Source organism: Heteronotia binoei, chromosome 1 (assembly GCF_032191835.1).
Source record: "Heteronotia binoei isolate CCM8104 ecotype False Entrance Well chromosome 1, APGP_CSIRO_Hbin_v1, whole genome shotgun sequence".
NCBI lineage: Eukaryota > Metazoa > Chordata > Lepidosauria > Squamata > Gekkonidae > Heteronotia > Heteronotia binoei.
The window spans coordinates 84,358,424-84,378,571 of record NC_083223.1 but is presented as its reverse complement, the minus strand read 5'-3'; positions in this window follow the sequence as shown (position 1 = coordinate 84,378,571).

Sequence of the window (20,148 nt, the reverse complement as noted above, 5' to 3'; positions counted from 1 at the left end):
GATGGACTTGCATCCACCAAAAGTTTCTCCAAACACGCCCCGTCGCCATCTGCTATTGGTTTGACTACAAACGGGGAAACAAACCTGTTCCTATATGCTTGGTGGAATGGGCATTGAAAAAACATATGAATCATCGACTCCACCTCTCCCATAGCACAAGAACAGCGTCGATCTTCATACGGAACTTTTCTATATTGTGAGGAAAAACCCCCTACTTTTCCTAATATGTGCACATCATGATCACCAACATGGTTGCCAGGGCGCCTGGAGAAGTTAGCTTGCATCCGCCTGGCCAGTGAATGCGAGTGATGCTACCCAGGAACTACATAAGACTCCAGTGTACCTATTAACAAGTATATGAGCGCTTGAGTCAGGCACAGAGTGTCTGCAGCCGCGCTCTAACTTGTCCCCGCCATCACGTGAAACCCGCCATGGCAAGGAGGAGGCTACGCCGCCACGGAGCTGTCCAGGCGAACGGTGTGAAGCGTTAAGCATGGAAACCACTGTGTTTTGCTTACACCACATGTAGCCATCTTCCTGCCTGGTTGGGCTTCATTCCTTCTATGTGGGAACCTCACGTACACACCTTGAGTCATTCCTAGCCCGCAAGCAACCCACTTAGTTTATGAATGGATTAATGGCTCCACTATTAATCCTGATTGCCCAGTGGTTTCCTAAACAACTGTCTTCACCCCGGAGAGTTGAGAAAGAGGAAGAATCTCTCCTGATACCATCAAGCCTTTTTGTCTACACCGGAATACCTAGGTGCATATCTGATTCTCTATTGTCCCTTTCCCAGTTAATCCCATCTCCTCCCAGTCACCCAGTCATTCCCACATTGATACCTACGGAGCCGCCCCAGGCCCTGTCGCAACCTGGAAGTTTCCAGGATGCCCAGGATGAAGGTGATGTTCATTGGTTGAAGTACACACCCAATCAGGTGTCGCCATTGACCCACCATTGGTCCAGCCGAAGTCCAGCCTTCTTGGTCATCAGCAGAACCTCCCATTGCCACTCCCAGTCACCTCCCATCCCCTCAGGACTAAGGTGACTCTATATAACCTGTGGACTAGCTACCCACAGGTGTGCCTTCTACTCAGTAAACCCCCATTCCCGCTGGGTAGTAACACCCCCGATTCCTGATCAGTTTCGGGACCTTTCCCCCATTTCCTCATTCGTCGCCATCGGAGCCTTCCATTGGAGTCTGCGAGAGGTAGTATTGCCCTGTATGTCCATTCCTTTATGTTCCCCTATCGATCTCTCTATTTTTCCTAGACCTGTATGAATGTGTGATTGATTTTGTACCTTGTGTGAACGAACTATTGTTTCAAATAAACCACAATTGATTTTATCAAATTAGAGTTCTTTATTGAGCATTGACTCTCTGATCGGTTGAGCCTCGTATACATAGATAAAAGATTCCGTTTAGGGGCTAGCTGTCTCTCACTCTAATTCCCCAACTTTATTTTGAGAGCAGTTTCCCTAACAGAAATTGGTGGAGAAAGCTTGGGCATTATCCTGTTTGTGTGAACGCACGCGAGTCGACACGCGTGTCTTCATACAGACAGACGTAAGGTTGCACCGTTCAGAAAGTCTTGCTGATGAGGCTATTGCGTGAGTGATTGAGTGAATGAGTTCTGTGTGAACGGCTCTAGCGAGCATTTCTATAATTTGTGGGTCGGGCTGCTCCCCTTTCTATCATTCAGCGTTGGACTTCTCAGCCGCCCCGAGGAGGCCAGACACCTCGCAAGAGGACTGAGCCCGATCGAACGCAAGGGGGAAGTCCCGTGAAGTCCGGCCGCCGTCCCGAGGCCTTCTAAACGCGTCTATCGTGGGAGGGAATGTCAGGACAGGCTAGGATTGTTTAAGATCTGGATAGAGCACCCTTCCCTTCTCCTTTTCTTTTAGAGCTTAGTGCACACACGCACACACACTACATACACATACACCTACACACGCACACCCAAGTCCTTACACGAGCCTAGGCCAAGGCTAGTCTAGGGCACCCGACAGTCAAGAAGGCAAGCGGGTCACAGGACCGTTGCAATCTGACTGCTGGGCAACTTTTATTTTGTTTTTGTTTGCCCGGTGACGCGATCGTTGGGTCGGCCCGTGGCTCCCTTTTTCACCCGAGACGCGATCGTTGGGTCGGCTCGTGGATCTCCCTTTGGCTGAGACGCAATCATAGGATTGGCTCGTTGCCTAAAACTCTGCCCGGTGACGCGATCGTTGGGTCGGCCCGTGGCTCCCTTTTTCACCCGAGACGCGATCGTTGGGTCGGCTCGTGGATCTCCCTTTGGCTGAGACGCAATCATAGGATTGGCTCATTGCCTAAAACTCTGCCCGGTGACGCGATCGTTGGGTCGGCCCGTGGCTCCCTTTTCACCCGAGACGCGATCGTTGGGTCGGCTCGTGGATTTCCCTTGGTGGCCGAGACGCAATCATAGGATTGGCTCGTTGCCTACAACTTTGCCCGGAGACGCGATCGTTGGGTCGGCCCGTGGTTCCCTTTTCACCTGAGACGCGATCGTTGGGTCGGCTCGGTGCCCCGTAACTTCAGCTGAAACACCACTGGAGGTTGACAGTAGACAAGATAAAAAAAAATATAAACTAAAGTAAAACTCACCCCCACGCTAAAATGGAGATTTTCGCCAAAAAGGAGGAAGTCCCTAAGTTGGAAAAATGGTTGCTAAAGAAAGGGGACAACCCTTGGCAAAAGGGAATCTTTGACCAAGGCCCTGATCCCCTCCAGTCCTTTAGGGACATATTTGAGGAAAATTGTAACAACAAAACAATTAGCACTGGCAAAAGAGACCTTTTTGCCACGTGGGGTTTGTTTGAAGCCCTGCGGGATAGCTCAGCCCTGATTAAACAACTTAGGGAGCAGCTTACGCAGAGAGATCAGGAAGTGAAACAGCACGAAGTGCAGGCAGAGAAGAAAGAACAAGAATTGGAAACAATTCTTAAGAAACACGCAGAGGTGCTGGAGAGGGAATTCCAAAAGCAGACTGCTGAAAGGGAATCCATACTCCAAAACCATGCGGCGGTGATGGAGAGGGAATTCCAGAGGCAGACCGCTGAAAGGGAATCCATACTCCAGAGCCATGCGGCGGTGCTGGAGAGGGAGTTCCAGAGACAGACTGCGGAAAGGGAATTCCTACTCCAGAACCATGCGGAAAAATTGGAACAAGTGCAGCAGGATCATGAAATCGAAAAGGCAGAGTTGCACAGGAGACACGCTGCAGAAATAGATAGGATAGCGCAGGAGAATAATACCCTGGACCTTGACTGGCAACAGGCGAGTCGGACCGTAGAGGAGGTTAAGGCTGAGAAACTCACCATAGCTATAGCATATCAAGATACAATAACAGCTCTAAAGAAGGCCCAATTGCAAGTAAAAGCATTGAGCAAAGAGCTGGAGCAAACTAAAAACCGGAATGACAAACTGCAACACGCCGTTGAGATAGCCACAGAAACGGTGAAGAAAACCAAAGAGGCAGCTAATCATGAGGCGTGTAAAAAAGAAATTGCCTCATTGCAGCAGAAGTTAGACCGTAAAAATGCTCTTATAGCAACGGTCTCCCCATCCACCTTCTATGCTTTTTCGGACGAGGAAAGTGAGGATGAGGGAGAAATACAACCAGTTTCCCGGGTTTCGGAGCCATGGGGGATTACCCCCGCCCCAATATACCCGGTGGTCACCCGACAAACCACCACTAAACAAGGGGGCGACACAGAAACTGTACAAATAACTAAGGAAGTTCAAGATTGGAAGATCGAGAACGTTAAAATGGCTTTTCAAATCCTCGGTCCATATAATAAAGAGACATCGGTACAATGGATGATGCAACTGAAACGGGAATACCCGGACATCACCATCAAGGAATTAAATCAGGTGCTGCGACTGGCCGCAGCGGGCCCAAATGCAGAAAAAGTAAGGGCCCAATTGGTGATCCCATACCCAGATACACTCACCACCCGGGAATGGATAGCTGAAATATTAGCAGTCACCTGGGAGGAAGAGAGCATTAAATATGTTTACAACCAGCTTATACAGGGTCCGGATGAGGACCCCCTAATTTATTTATCAAAAAAACAGTTCCTAGCCGTAATTGCAGATGTAGTCATAGTAGATGAGGGAAAACCGCCCGATTATAATGACGAGGATTTTGTCCTTGATGTCATCCAAGGTCTTAATAGGACCACCAGACAGATGTTAGGACCCACCCATGCACACAACCCCGAGTGGGATCTCCTTCATTCTAACCTCAAGAATATCAGTAGATATATAGGTAAATATGGGCCTGATAAAAGGGGTAACAAGAAGGACCGCGCTAAGGAAGCCGTTAACACGGTTACTTATGCCAACAATGGGCCTCACTCTCAGTATCAGAAGAGGGAAGTTAATCCGGACCCCTATAACCCATCGCAGCCTCCAGTCAATCCTCCAACAGGACAAAATAAGCACACCCAAGGGCGGAACAACGGGAAACCGGCCAGGCAGAAGCCAGGAGCGGGGGGGGGAAACCCTAACTATCAACCAAGAGTCCCCCCTCCACCAGTGCAACCCACGGCCCCTTTTCCTCCTCCCGCAGTGCAACCGCACCCGGCCCCACAGCCTAACACAATGACGGGCCCTTATGGGGAGGCATATCAAGATTTACAGAGTCAGAGTCGAGGGTACAAGCCTTCCTTTAACGGAAAGGCCGAGCGGACTCGTTTTTGGAATTCGCTATCGCCCGTAGAACAGACTCAGCGGAAAGCGCTCTGGAACTTTTTACTCCGTGCAGGGTGCGATATGACCAATATGGATCTAGCACCCACTGCACTTTTGATGGAAAGGCAACAACAAGTGATACAGGGGTGGGGAAACCAGCAGCCGTCTGCTCCCCCACCTCCGCCAACCCAATCTCATTTTGCGGCACCTCAAGGGTATGCACCGCCCGTAGCTGCAGTAGTTCAACATCCGCCCCCTCCAATGCACCCCACTGTTCAGCTATATCCGGCTCCGATAGCCGCGGTCCAGCAGCAAACGGTCGTTAACAGTCCGGAATATGAGGAACAGGGTCTGTGCTAGGGGTGCCCGGGGCCCACTGATCTCCCCGAAGGAGTAGTGGCTAGACTTAAGCCAGACACTTGGGGGAGACCAATGGTAAAGGCAGGCATTGGGGCCCCAGGGAACATTAAACCCGCCACTCTATTAGTAGACACAGGAGCATCGATTAGTGTGCTCCATCCAACGCTAGTTACTCAAGGAACTCAGACAGATAAAACTCTGGAACTGGCTGGGTATGCGGGAGGAAGCCATCTCTCCCACATCTGGAAAAAGATTCCAATCACAATAGGGAGACTCAAAGCCAACATGAGAGCCTGTAATAATGCTGGAGAAGACGATGGGATGGTTGGGGCTCCCTTCCTAAAGAAAAACCATTTAACGGTAGATTTAGCCAACGGACTCCTGTGGCACATCCCGGGAGGCCCGGACTTTATTAATGCTATACACCGATGTGCAGCTTTAAAGGCTCCGTTCCCTGTACGTTCAGTAACGGGAGATCTATGGACCCTAAAGTTTCCCGAGGTGTGGATTACTGACAAGGCGGAGTGTGGGACTGTGAGAAACGCTTGTGTTCTCATAGAAGGCAAAGATCCTCCTCCCCAGCGTCAGTACAAATACCCCGCGGAAGCGGAAACAGGGATAGGAAAAACAATTGAGGGTCTGTTGAAGTGGGACGTCATCCTCCCAATGCAGTCCATCTGCAATGCCCCCTTGTGGCCGGTCTTAAAGGCAGATGGAGTAACTTGGAGGATGACAGTGGATTTCAGAGCCCTCAATGCAGTGACTCCCCCGGTGGCCCCGGTGGTCGCCAAGTACAACGAGATAGTGGCAGCCATTGCAGCGGGATCTAAATTTTACAGCGTGGTGGACTTGGCCAACGCGTTCCACTCGATCCGCCTGCACGAATCTTGTTGGTATAAATTTGCATTTACCTTCCGCGGCCAACAATACGTGTTCAAGCGGACACCGCAGGGCTTCCATTCTAGCCCAAGCATTTGTCACGCGCATGTTGTACAGATGTGGGACCGACTGCTGCCCGGATCAAAGGATTGCGTGCTCAGTTATGTAGATGACGTGCTGATCCACGCAGAGACAGAGGAGAAGGTCCGGGAGGTCACTGAGGAGGTCCTCAACCTCATCCAAGAAACGGGCTTCAGAGCAAGCAGGGAGAAAGCCCAGCTAGTAAAGACCGAGGTGAAGTACCTCGGCATCACACTAGGAGCAGAAGGGAGAACACCGGACTCACAGAGAGTGGAAGTGATTTCCAAACTCCCTGCCCCCACAGACCCCCACTCACTAAGAGCTTTGTTAGGCACCTTTAACTTTTCCCGGGATTTCATCGAGATGTTCTCCGAGAAAGCCCGACCTCTTTATGAGCTCCTGAAGAAGGATGTGCAGTGGTATTGGGGACCGGAGCAGCAAAAGGCTTTTGCAGAGCTCAAAAATGACCTCGCAAAGGCTCCGGCGCTTGCCCATCCCGACGTTACCCAGCCGTTTTTCATTCAGCTGGCTATCTCGGAGCACAGTCTGGGGGCTACTCTGATCCAGAGACGAGCGGGATCGCAGAGGGTGGTGGCTTACGCCTCCAGGAACCTTACTTCCGTGGAGGAAAAATTCTCCCCCTGCGAGAAGGTCTGCCTCGCTCTGGTTTGGAGTTTAACCCATTGGGAGTTTATAATAGGAGGAGCAAGGGTGGTAGTTCAAACCACTCATTCCCCTCTTAAGTATATTCTCTCCGGGAAAGTTAAAGATGGGCAAGTTTCGAACCAAAGGATCGCCCAATGGACGCTGGCGTTAACTAATAGAGGGGTCGATTTCCAGAAGGAACAAAAGGAACCACCCTCGCCCTATGGCCTTGTAGTTGAAGGGGAAGAGCATGAGTGTCCGCTGCCAGTGGTACAACATATACCCTGGCCAGTTAATGGAGGAATAACCCTAGCGGAAGCCCGACAACAAGAGCTTGTTTGTTGGTTTTGCGATGGGTCTTCTTTCCATGTAAATGGCTCAGCTCGAACCGGCTACGGCGCCATTAGAGTGCAGGATTCCCTAGTCCTTAAAGGAACCGTCCGCCCTCATTCTAGCCAAGCCGCAGAAGTGGAAGCAGTGCTAGCAATCCTCCAGTTCGAGCCTCTGGATGTTCCCCTAGCCATTTTTACAGATTCTCATTGGACGGTGCAGGCGATCACGGCCTGGCTGCCCATTTGGAAGAAACAGAATTGGCAGAATAGCGAGGGGAAAACAGTCGCGCATTCTCAGAAATGGCTGCAAATAGCTGAAAGAATAGAGGCGCGAACTGACTCCACCTACGTGACTCATGTTAAGGGACATCAGAGACAATATACAGAGGAAGGGATGTGGAACAATAGAGTAGACGCTATTGCCAAAGAAGCTGCATTCGCAGACAGCAATCCTTTCCGCTCACCCCCCACCTTTCCTTTACACCCGGTTACCACCCGGAATCAGAGCAAAGGGAGGGAAATCCTAATGGACTTGGGCGAGCTCCAGAAAGACGACCCAGAGATCCTGGAGCTTGCCAAAGCCCAGAAGGATGAAACGGGGAAATACACCATCATTCAGAAAGAGGGCATTTACTGGGCAGTAAATAGTCAGGGGGAGCAGCACTGGATTGTACCCCTGCAGGTCAGAGGGGATTTAATCAAGTTTGTGCACGAGCAGGGACACCGCGGTGCAAATCTAACTTTGGAGCGGGTAAAGGAGACGGGCTGGTGGCCGGGCATGCGCCAGGAAGTAGCACAGTGGGTTAATAATTGCCTCGCGTGCGCTATGGTTAATGCCGACACATCAGGACCCAAAGCTCCCATCCAGCACCAAAGAATAGAGGGACCCTGGGCTCGTATACAAATCGATTTTATCGGCCCCCTTCCCCGCACAGCGAGAGGGAATCGATACTGCCTCACAGTGATCGATCCCTTCAGCAAATGGGTGGAGGCTTTCCCGTGTAAATATAATACTGCTGCTACTACTGCTAAAATTTTATTTAACCACCTATGGACGAGGTGGGGAATCCCGAGGGTCATGGACTCGGATTTGGGGTCACACTTCATCGGGGAGGTTACAAAGGAATTGTGCAAAGCCTTGGGGGTGGAACAGCGGTTTCACATTGCCGGGCACCCCCAAGCCTCAGGGGCAATTGAGAGGACTAACCGGACTATCAAGGAAGCCCTACGGAAAGTAGTGAAGTCCACAGGCAGGGATTGGGATGAAAAGTTACCCATTATCCTGATGGCACTGAGGGGCACTACTGCAGTTCATGGTCACACACCGCATATGGTCATGACAGGAAGGAAAATGGTGTTGCCAGAAGCCTTCTGGCTCAAAACACAACTTCCATCTGACTGGATGCCGGTGGTTGTGAATGACGCATGGGTGCAATCGCTAGTCACGGAGGTCCACAATATTCACCTGGAGGTAGCTAAACAACTAGGAAAAACACAGCAAGCGATGGATCAGAGATTAGGATGGGTTAAAAACCCTCGAGTGTGGGATCCAGGCCAGCTAGTGCTATATAGGAGATTCTCGCAAAACGAGCACTCCTTGGAAGCCAAATGGTTAGGTCCCGTCCCGATAACACTGAGGATCAGCCCAGCAGTCTACCAAGTAGAAATTCAGAAAAAGAACGGGGAGACCTGGCGAAAGTACTTCCACTGTTCCCAACTCAAGGAATGGAAGGGGACTGCGCCAGCTAACCCTAATCAGATTCAGCAACCTGAAGAGGCGCCGCCGCAGAAAAGAGCTGAAATCCGACAAATCTCTGTCATGCCCTGCCCTGAACCGGTGGATTTTCCCTTAAGTGATACTTTCCTCACCCTTGGTGTAACTTGAACAAGTCCAAGTACAAAGATTCCTGAGACAGACCTGTCCACAGTAATCTAGGGGGGGGGTGCAGGAGAAAAGAACTCAGAACACAAACATGTAATTTTAGAACTGCAGCAAGTTTTTTTTTCCTCTTCTTTTCTTCTCTCTTGTGAACATTACTCCTTCCCTTTCCCCCTATTCCCCAACCTTGCCTTAGTACTTTGACTCCTTCAAGCTTATAGAAATAGCAAGAAGGGTCTACAGCGCAATCTTATCTTTTATTTTCAGGTACACAATATGGATTACCAGAATGTGAAGGTGAGATTTGTGAGAACAATGATGTATGCAATGTATTTAGTGTTGATGCTAATGCAGGAGGAATGTACAGCTGATAGAGCAGTATTGCCCACTATAGTCCCATTCTCTCATTGGAGATGTAAGACAAGCCTATATCCCAAGGAAATCATGCTGTGCAAAGTCATAAAGTCTAATTATGGGGAAAATGACAGCAGACTCCCCAGAAGCAGCTATGACTTTCGCAGCTGTGATGAAGAGTGGGTCAGACCACCTAATATGATTCTGTTATGTGCTGGGACCAGAATGTTAACGCAGGAACTGTACTGTTTTTCTCATGAGGACACCATGAGACCTCTAGTGCCAATGCATTGTGTTTATGTCCCAAAGGGCCCACGGAAATTAACAACAACGCCCACAATAACTTCTAGCGCTACTCCAGCCTCTAAAGGGTTTACTGAGGACATGGGGCCATACTGTGAAATTGCAATCGTGTCGACCGCAGTGTGGAGCGCAAAGAATCCTTTCAAATTTATATTATCAATTGGCTCTAGGATAGAAAAGCCGCTTGCGTTCTCAATACAGACACCTAGTGGAGAGACGCATCACTACCAGCTAGCTGCATGGTCAAATAAAAATTGGATTGTTACTGATTCGGAGTTAGGGACACAGGGACCTCCTGACTGGTTTATAGTAATAGACCCTCTATGCCAGCGGGAGTCCGCGATGGGAATGAAATTCACCAAATTGGGCACCTTCAACACAGAGCTTCCATCGGAGGAAGGAAACTACACCCTCACAATAGGGAATTTTACCCAGCTCCAATTCAACCCTCTCATTCCAGACGCTGAGAGCACATTAAGTGCCAACTCTCACATAATTGGCTCCCATGTGATTAAGCGGGATATTAGGGAACAAGTTTTAATTCGGCCACAGATGGTATTAAAGGAAATCAGGGTCAGCCTGACGGGATTAAATACCATCGAAAAATTGCCACAATGTGCTCCCTACTTGGAACCCAGCAAAAAGGGTTGGGAGGCTTGGCTGCAGTTATGGGTGGGGAACACGCCTCGCAGATTGAAACGATCTGTAGGAGACTGGGTTGCACCAGTTGCTGGAGGAGTAGCGGTCTTAGATTCTATAAATATAGAAACCCTCGCAAATAAATTTGCCTACGCTACCTCCTATATTTCCCAGCTGGGAAAACCCATTAATGACTCTTTCCACACCATCTCTGAAGTCCAGCATTCCATCAGCTCCATTTTAGTAAATTGGGAAAACCAAATTGAAAGAGATTTTGCCTTGCTGCTGAGAGGCACTCAATCACTACAATTAAATATTTCTTTAGCACTGGCATGTACCCAGGCTCAAGCTATGAATTTAGCAGTAACCATGGGCATGATCAGGCAAGCCACGGAGGGAAATATCCCCCTGGAAATCAAGCAGTTAATCAGGCCAGAAATTCCCACCCCGCAATTGGAATTGGAAGCCTGGTGGACTCTGGTGAATACCTCTTTCTCAGTGGACAGGCAGGAATTGAGACTTCTCATCCTGATGCCCACTGCACAAAGGTTCTTTTATGTACACCCCGTTGTGCCACTGGGGCTGCAAGTAGGACCAACCGAAGTTCTGTATTCCGTGGACTCAGATAAATGGGCCAGGAATGAAAACGGAAGTTGGGAAGCTGTGGGTCTACAGGCATGCGTACACAAAGACAACCTGGGATTTATTTGTGATGAGCAGACTCTACAAACTCACCACCCCTGCGTGAACCCCTTAAGGGACTCCCCTCAAGAATGCAAATATGCGCTTAGACAAGAGAATGCCTCTGCTTTTGTGTACTTGGGAAGAGGGTGTGCTTGCGTGAGGACATATTGTGAGTACCTCGTCATAAATACTTTCCACATCCAACCCATGCTCCCAGATGTAAACAGATGCTTCTGTAACTTATCTTCCATTGTGGGATGCGATATAGAATTCACAGTCCCCATATGGACTAGAGAAGAAATCTTGCTGGCCCCGAGTCTGTTCAAATTCATTCAGCCAGTTTTTCTGGGCATGGGGCTGCGGGCGATTAGATCCCTGCTGTCCCATCCCCTTTTAAAACAGACCTTGCAGGAAATCAAGAGGAGCGGAGACACCGCGTCCATGGTGATTAAACATGACGGACAGGAAATCTCCGGGCTACTGACACAAATCAAGGACACGGGAAAGCACTCGTTCCTTGACGCGCTCCTTGGCTGGAGCCCTACTGGGTCAGCGATCCTTAACGTAGCCCTGCACCCTATTGTAGTCATTTTGGTCTTCCAGATTATACTCTGTATTGCAATAATTGTCTTGGGGTGCTGGCTGAGAAAGCAGCTCAAGAAGGTGGACGAGCTCCAAACCATGTGGAGATATCGTCCCCTCGTCATAGAAAAGCCCTAAGTACCGCCTTGAATCCCCTCCCCACTTGTGCGAGGGGGGGGGAGGGAGGCTCCCTTTCTTCATTCCTTTTCCAAGATCTTTCTTTTACTTGTAAGGGAGGGCTGTATAGCCCAAGGGAAAGGGAGAGGGGAGAAAGGCGACGAAACCGAACCGTGGAGGGAGGACCAACAGTGGCAAGGTAGAGCTTGCAAGGGCTGCCACCCGAGGGTTCAGAAGTCTTCATTGGAAGACTCCCATCGGGTGCGTGCCCTGCTTTGCCACTTCAGGCTCCCATCTGAACTGGATCGCGCCAGGCGCTTCAGTTCAACAGGCCCGCTGGGACCCCCGGTTTTGCAGCCCCACATGTTTAACAACAGCGGGGACCGGTCGAGTCACAGGCTAAAGCCGTCGGATCATCCCCCTCTGGTGCCTCGATTCCACCAAGTAGCTAAAGGGTCACAACGAGTCAAATGAAAGCTCGGCCCAATATACATTTTAAATCCCTACACCCTGTGTATGGGTTTGGAAAGCTTCCCCCCCCTCCTTGCTCACCCCTGGACAAGGCTTTAAGGGTGAAGACCCCACTGCCCCGTCGCTCCCAGATCACCCTGTATTTGGGGCATTTGCATAGATCTCTTCGGCACATGCTCCAACTTTCAGGATGGGAAACAGAGGACGATGGGAAGTGTAGTCCCCACAGCCCGCTTTTACATTATGCATGTCAGTATATTTCAGCCCCTCGCTCTGTTCCTATGGGGAGTTCTATCTTTTACCAAGTAAAGGGTGGGCTCGTTGGCCCAGGGGGAAGGGGTGAGAGGAAGCCCAAATTGAGCAGAACAAACTCAGGGCATTCTTGCAAGTGTTGGATCGCTTCTTGATGGTCTAGATAACAGTCCCACCAAGTGATCCATCACTACAAGGCCCGAAGTGACTCTGGGACAGAACCTGTTCTGACCCAGAGAGACTCCCAGCAGTCCAGTGTTTGAGCTCTGTGACTCTTCCGGCGCTCCGTGATCCTGAAGGAACACAGGGAACGGAGAGGGGAAGAAGTTGCAGACGCTCAAAGCATCAGGAACCTGGCGCAGCCACTGTTCTGACCCATTGGGACGCCTGAGCGTGCAGCCCTTACCCACATAACTGTGGAAGGGACTCAGGCTGTGCATGGGCACCCGAACCGAGGAGCTTAGGAAAGGCCACCTCCCCCGGGCACCCTAGGTCCGCCAGCTACCTTTTAGATTAAAAAGGCAAAGCGGGCGAAGAGCAATCTTGGAGCCAATACACCTAAACTATGGTCCATTCACAAGCCACTATTCCCACAAGGAGCGGACCGAACCCAGGTCCATATATTTGATAAATGTTTTATAATATCCTATTCCCAACATGCCTTAGGCTTAGTTCATCTGCATAAACACACCATGCGCATGCACTAACCCAAAGTGCAGGATTGGAGACATCTGGGACTTAGAGTTCTAACCCCCCATGGGGTAATGTATTATTGCTATTAAGATTTGTCTATCTTTTACCAGAGAAGGTTGGGCCGCCGAAGCAGCCCTAGGGTTAAAAGAGGGCAGGCACTGACACTTGCCCTCCGGAGCGCGGAGCTCCAGCTAAAAGTTCCGCCCACCTAAGGGTCTCAGGGGGCCAGAACAGACTCTGCACCAGGTGCCATACTTGCAGGGGCACCCTGAGTTTGTAAAGGCGCACACGAGACCAGGCAGAATGCTCGAACTCGGCCCCCACCGGGAACGCCAAACACACCGAAGCACCTTCAAGTCACGGTGACTCTGACTTTCCCCCACTAGAAAGGAGTGCCCAATAATAGGAATACCGCTGAAATAAAACCTCAAACCTTTTGGGGTGATCTTGAGAAAAGGGGGGTGCCCCACAATGGCCCCAGGGACCCATTTCAAGGCAAAAGAGTATTTGCATATGTGCCTCCCACTTGGTGTGCTTAATGAACTGAATATCCTCCTTGCCTGACGCCTCTGTAAACCGCCCTATCTGCCAGTAGAAGGCAGTGCTCAGCGGAAGACATGACGTGGCAGTCTACCCGTTGTCATCTCCCGGGCGGGAGAAAGGACGGAGAATGGGGATTTTGGCCGACCAGCCATGTTTATATGTATGTTTGCAAGATGTTATGAATCTATTTTTGACCAAAAGAAGGGTGCCCACCCTTTTCGGGTGGGCTGGGCTCAAAAATTAGAGCAGGCTTTTGGAGAAATTGCGAGGCCGAACCAAGGAGTGTGGAGTTGGAGGGAGCGAGAATCGAGTTAGCCCTTTTACGAGCTATCTCATCAAGCTTTCCCAAGAAGCATCTCCCTGGCGGAAGGCCTCTCCTGGTGGTGTAGGCTCGGAGAAGCCCACCCAAAGGAGTAACCGGCCGCGCTCAAAGCCCTCCTCACCATGGTTTCCATCGCATGGTCAGGTTAGCGTGAGGGACGGGAAGAAAAAGAAAAACCCCCCACACTGCTTTGCTCAGGGTCATTTGCATCTCCCACACCCACCAATAGACCACTGGCACCACATTAAGGGCACGACCCCACAGGAAGTGGGAACCTCCAGGCAACGCAGAACCCTCCCCTGCCAATCCAAACTTTGATTGACAGACAGAGACCCTTAGGTTGAGTGTCAATGGGAACCTAAGTTTTCCTTATGTGTTTGTTTTTGCTCATGTTCTATCTTTTACCAAGTAAAGGGGGAGTCCCCCCCTCCCAGTCAGGGAGGGACTCCAATAGGCCCTAAAAGAGAACCACGCTTAAGCGGGTTCTCCGGAGCCCAAACGGGCTCCCGATTAAAATATGGGAAGCGATCCCTGGGTCTACTTCCCCGAACCTACACACCAGGAGAGGCCTTTCCGTGGCCACACTCCCCGGTTCGGGTTGTAGACCCATGGGTCCGCACGTCCATCGTATGCCGTTCCCCTATGCCAAACCTACAGGGCATGGGAGCGGACTCACTTTAAGATTGAAGAGAGCAGTCCGGAGCCAAACGAGAAAAGGGCTGCAAAAGTATAAGGAATTATGACTGTGTATTAGTATTTTGCCTGGAAAGTTTATTATTGTGCTAGAACTGTATAAACTTGGACAAAAGTCTGTAAAAACCTCTCCCAGAACCCTTTGTCCATGACATTTACATAAATATACAGGAAACTCCTTCTGACAGGGTCTCCCCAGACCATGTGAACAGGCCCCCGACCGGATCCGAGCAGGATCGGAGGCCCCCGTGTTGGGCATGCTCCATGGGTGACTTGACTTCACTATGGGCAGCCTGGATACAAAGGGGGTGGGGGTGGGATATCCGCCGCAGACTCCTCGGCGCCGCCAGCCTCCTCCCCTCCAGAAGGAGACTACAGACAAGCCAAATGAGAAGGGAGACCTCCCCTTTCCCCAGCGTGGAAGTTATCGGGGGGGGGGGAGAAGAAGACCGAAGACCAAAAAGGTCAGACAGATGAATTATGTATTAGCATAGTGATAGGATTTGTGTTTTATTATATGTATGAAATGTAACCCAGTGATTTTAAATGACTTGCCTTGGGAATCTGCGTATAATATAAAATGCTTATTGCCTGTCTAATCAATTATGGCAGCCTAGCCGGTCTAGACTGCACACATGATTTCTGCTTTTAAGTGACCTTTGATTCGAATACCTTGTATCTGGAGATTCACCATGTGTTTTTTTTTTTTTTTATGGATTTTAATAAGGCTATATTTTGCTTTTAAGTAACCTTTTAAATTTAAATACTCTGTATTATGAGATTTTATTATGTGCCTTTATGAATTTTAATACTGTTATATGAACCCTTGGTTCAGATACTGTGTATTGTGAAATTTTACTATGTGTTTTAATAGTGCTATATGAAATATTGAATATGTACAATGTATCCCAGAAGGCCTCCCTGTAAGCACGAACGCCAAGGAAGGATCTGATGGCCCATTGGCATTTTTAAATTATGTTTTTGAGTAGTTTTAGATAGTGGCTCCAACCTTTTGCAGGTAGCCGGTATTCCATAGTAGATTTCCCATGCTTCAAGGGTTTAACGCCCTCTTAACGAAGCCCCGTTTTTCTTTATTTTTATCCGTTGCATATGCGAGACTTCGCCACTAGGCGGTGACGTCAGTCTCGAGGGGGGGAACTGTGAGGAAAAACCCCCTACTTTTCCTAATATGTGCACATCATGATCACCAACATGGTTGCCAGGGCGCCTGGAGAAGTTAGCTTGCATCCGCCTGGCCAGTGAATGCGAGTGATGCTACCCAGGAACTACATAAGACTCCAGTGTACCTATTAACAAGTATATGAGCGCTTGAGTCAGGCACAGAGTGTCTGCAGCCGCGCTCTAACTTGTCCCCGCCATCACGTGAAACCCGCCATGGCAAGGAGGAGGCTACGCCGCCACGGAGCTGTCCAGGCGAACGGTGTGAAGCGTTAAGCATGGAAACCACTGTGTTTTGCTTACACCACATGTAGCCATCTTCCTGCCTGGTTGGGCTTCATTCCTTCTATGTGGGAACCTCACGTACACACCTTGAGTCATTCCTAGCCCGCAAGCAACCCACTTAGTTTATGAATGGATTAATGGCTCCACTATTAATCCTGATTGCCCAGTGGTTTCCTAAACAACTGTCTTCACCCCGGAGAGTTGAGAAAGAGGAAGAATCTCTCCTGATACCATCAAGCCTTTTTGTCTACACCGGAATACCTAGGTGCATATCTGATTCTCTATTGTCCCTTTCCCAGTTAATCCCATCTCCTCCCAGTCACCCAGTCATTCCCACATTGATACCTACGGAGCCGCCCCAGGCCCTGTCGCAACCTGGAAGTTTCCAGGATGCCCAGGATGAAGGTGATGTTCATTGGTTGAAGTACACACCCAATCAGGTGTCGCCATTGACCCACCATTGGTCCAGCCGAAGTCCAGCCTTCTTGGTCATCAGCAGAACCTCCCATTGCCACTCCCAGTCACCTCCCATCCCCTCAGGACTAAGGTGACTCTATATAACCTGTGGACTAGCTACCCACAGGTGTGCCTTCTACTCAGTAAACCCCCATTCCCGCTGGGTAGTAACACCCCCGATTCCTGATCAGTTTCGGGACCTTTCCCCCATTTCCTCATTCGTCGCCATCGGAGCCTTCCATTGGAGTCTGCGAGAGGTAGTATTGCCCTGTATGTCCATTCCTTTATGTTCCCCTATCGATCTCTCTATTTTTCCTAGACCTGTATGAATGTGTGATTGATTTTGTACCTTGTGTGAACGAACTATTGTTTCAAATAAACCACAATTGATTTTATCAAATTAGAGTTCTTTATTGAGCATTGACTCTCTGATCGGTTGAGCCTCGTATACATAGATAAAAGATTCCGTTTAGGGGCTAGCTGTCTCTCACTCTAATTCCCCAACTTTATTTTGAGAGCAGTTTCCCTAACAATATTTCCCTTCTAACACTTTTGAGGGCATGGCGGTGCATCGAGCCAATGTAAAGGCTCTTCTGTGAGCTGGTACCTTCAAATAAGAAAAGTACTTGGCCATCCTCATAACATATCTGGTCTCGGTAGACGCCAAGAAAGAAGGGGCCTGTTCTAGATCCCTTTGTCTCTCTATATCACAGATTTTTTGTTTGATAATACTTTTTGCTTTGGCATTACTCTGCGTCAAGAGGTTTTCAAGAGAGAATCCTATACTTTCCACTGCAACGGCCAAGATTGTGCACTCAAGGAGCGGCTGGAAGCTCGTCTGTAGTTCTGGCTAACACCCATCCAGAGATGTAGAATGCTGCTACAGAGCTGAGGCTTATAGTATCCACATAAGCCTTAGAAACCGTGGGCAAAGTCCACTTCTTAGAGCAGATGTGTGCAAGTCAAAACTCCAGGCACCCTGGCAACCATACTGGTGATCACGATGTCCATGTGTATGAAAAGTAGGGGGCTTTTTCTTACACAGCCAGCATGGCCAATGGCTGGGGTTGATGGGAGTTGTAGGCAAAAAACATCTGGAGAGCTACAGTTGGCCACCCCTGATTTTATTTCACCAGTCATCTGTTTGGAGTGGTAATAAAATTTATGGTTATAGTCCTATCAGTAAATAAATACAGGTACACTAAAAATGTTCATTTAAACCTTTTGATCATGCTTCTGATCAGTTTCTCTGTAGACTTGTCAATTAATATTCCCACTCTAGTATAATTTTAATGCGTTAGTTTTGAGAGATCTACAAAAACTTATTTACTTTTTTTTAAAAAAAACAGCATATATGGGATTAAGAAAGGCTATTTTAGTGCTTTCCATTCTATGTCTGCACTTGGGATGTGCATTTGTCTAAATCCAAGATTTTTAAAAAATGGGAAAATATTTATCAGTATTTCCTGGCTATCCTTTTGGCCATATATAGATTTGGCTATTTGTTAGCTATCCAAAATGGCCAAGCCCTGAAAATCTTGAAAATATTGGGGATTTTTCAGGGCTACCAGATAGTCAAAATTAAAAGGTTCGTGGTCCCTTTAAATGCCTTCCAGATGAACCTATCACTTGGAGAAAGTGTTTAAATAAGCCCTGACCTGGATAGTTCAGGCAAGCCAGATCTTATCAGATCTCAGAAGCTAAGCTGGGTCATCTTTGGCCATTACTTGGATGGGAGACCTCCTTGGAATACCAGAAGTTGGGAGGTGGAGGCAGGCTTTATTCAACCATCTCTCAATATCCTCCAGGCTCCCAGTAGGTGTGAGTCACCAGAAGTCTCTATGACACACACACATTCACACATACACACATGTACATAAAAATACCAAAAAGGGAGTATATGAACATATATGAACATTGTACAAACCCTTTAAACACTTTCCCCCATCCATTGAAACCAAAGGAAGATGGGGTAACCTTCTTTCAGGACTTATAGAATTGGACCCCAAGGTCCAACCTTTTTGAAATGGGGGGGGGGGGCGTTTTTTGAAAAGAAGTACCAGCAGCAATGCTGAAAATTTGGTGCCTCTACCTCAAAAAACAACAAACCCCTCAATTCCCAGATACCCTCAGCCTGATTCTTTGTTATACCCTATGGTAACCATTAACTATAATGGTCCCCATAGGGTATAATGTAGCTGAAAAAATTGAGATTTCTGAAAAATACCTAATTCGAATATCATACCAGTATTGGGATTTTGGAATACTGAAAAATACCAATATTTTTCACGTTCGGTATACCTGAAGCCTCCAAATACCTTTTTTTTCACATGCCTAGTTTGTACTGCTTGCTTTTATGTTTTGAAAATATTTCTATAAACTTAGATAACCTGACATATTCCAAAGCAATTATTTAATCAATAATTAAAACTAATTTATCTAGGATTTTAGCTTGACTAGGAAAGCAAGGAGCCGGCAGAATGGCAGCAGGTGGCCCATAAAGCTCATTTTGAAGTTTCCTAAGCTCACACAGTGGACTTGGAGAATATTAATATCATGTAACACACCAGAGTACCCTCAGGGTGTTCACCTGCCATGGAATTTAATTTATTTTATATCTCATCTAATAGCCTGAATCTCCTCAATTAGGTAAATATAATGTGAAAATGTTTCCTTGTTTCTCTAAGGAGTTTAAAAACCTGGAAGGTCATTCCCACAGAATTTTCTTACTAGAATATAATTGGGTAGCAAATTGAGTCTCTGCTTTTCCTGTTGTTAAAGAGAATGCTGAAAGTACAATATATGATTGGGTCTCCTCCTTATGTGGTGAAGGTGTGATGGCTTTGTAGATGGGTCAATGTATTTATATTGTAGAGAATTTGGAAATGAACTCCAATAAGGCTTAAAAGGCTGCTTTCCACAAATACCATATTTTCAGAAGGTTTGAGTACATTTATGGACTATGTGGCCTCATTTGTATGTATATGCGTAGAGGAAGACAGCCTCCGTAGCTTTCAGATAATCAGAAATGTATATTAACTTGCATTTAGACCCAAGTTGTATCAGGTAGAGTGCATTAGCAAGAAGCATTGACTTGTTCATGGTGGACAAAAACTATAGATAAATAGGAACAGCACCATCTACTGGCGTATAAAAACATATACCATAAACATTTTTTTCATAACTATTTCCACTTCAGAACCTAACATATTCCAGACGAAAGCAAAGATCTTAGAAGAGGTGCCGTATGCATTGCTTTTAATCTTATTTCTGTCATCACATGTAACTTAAAAAGAAATCCCCCTTCAATATAATTTGGTCAAAACAAGAGAAGTTGGTTCTTTCTTCTTGGTTGAATAGCATAGGCAGATCAAAATTAATGTGAGGAACAATGCTAACAGAAGCATCAAGTTCTATAAAGTCCAAGATGGAGGAGGGACACCAAAGAAGGAGAAGTTCTCAAGTTACCACTTTAATTTGATTTAAAATAAAGTCTTTTTTGTCATGGTAATTTTTCTGCATCTATGAAGTATCTTCCCAGTTCCTAAACCCCACGTTTTGGAGTGCCATCTATGTAAACAGGACTTGCACAGAGGCTATAGTTTACATCAATCAAGATCACACATTGAGATACAGGAATACTATGAAAACTACTGTCAAGTGGACAGTCTCTGTTCTCCCC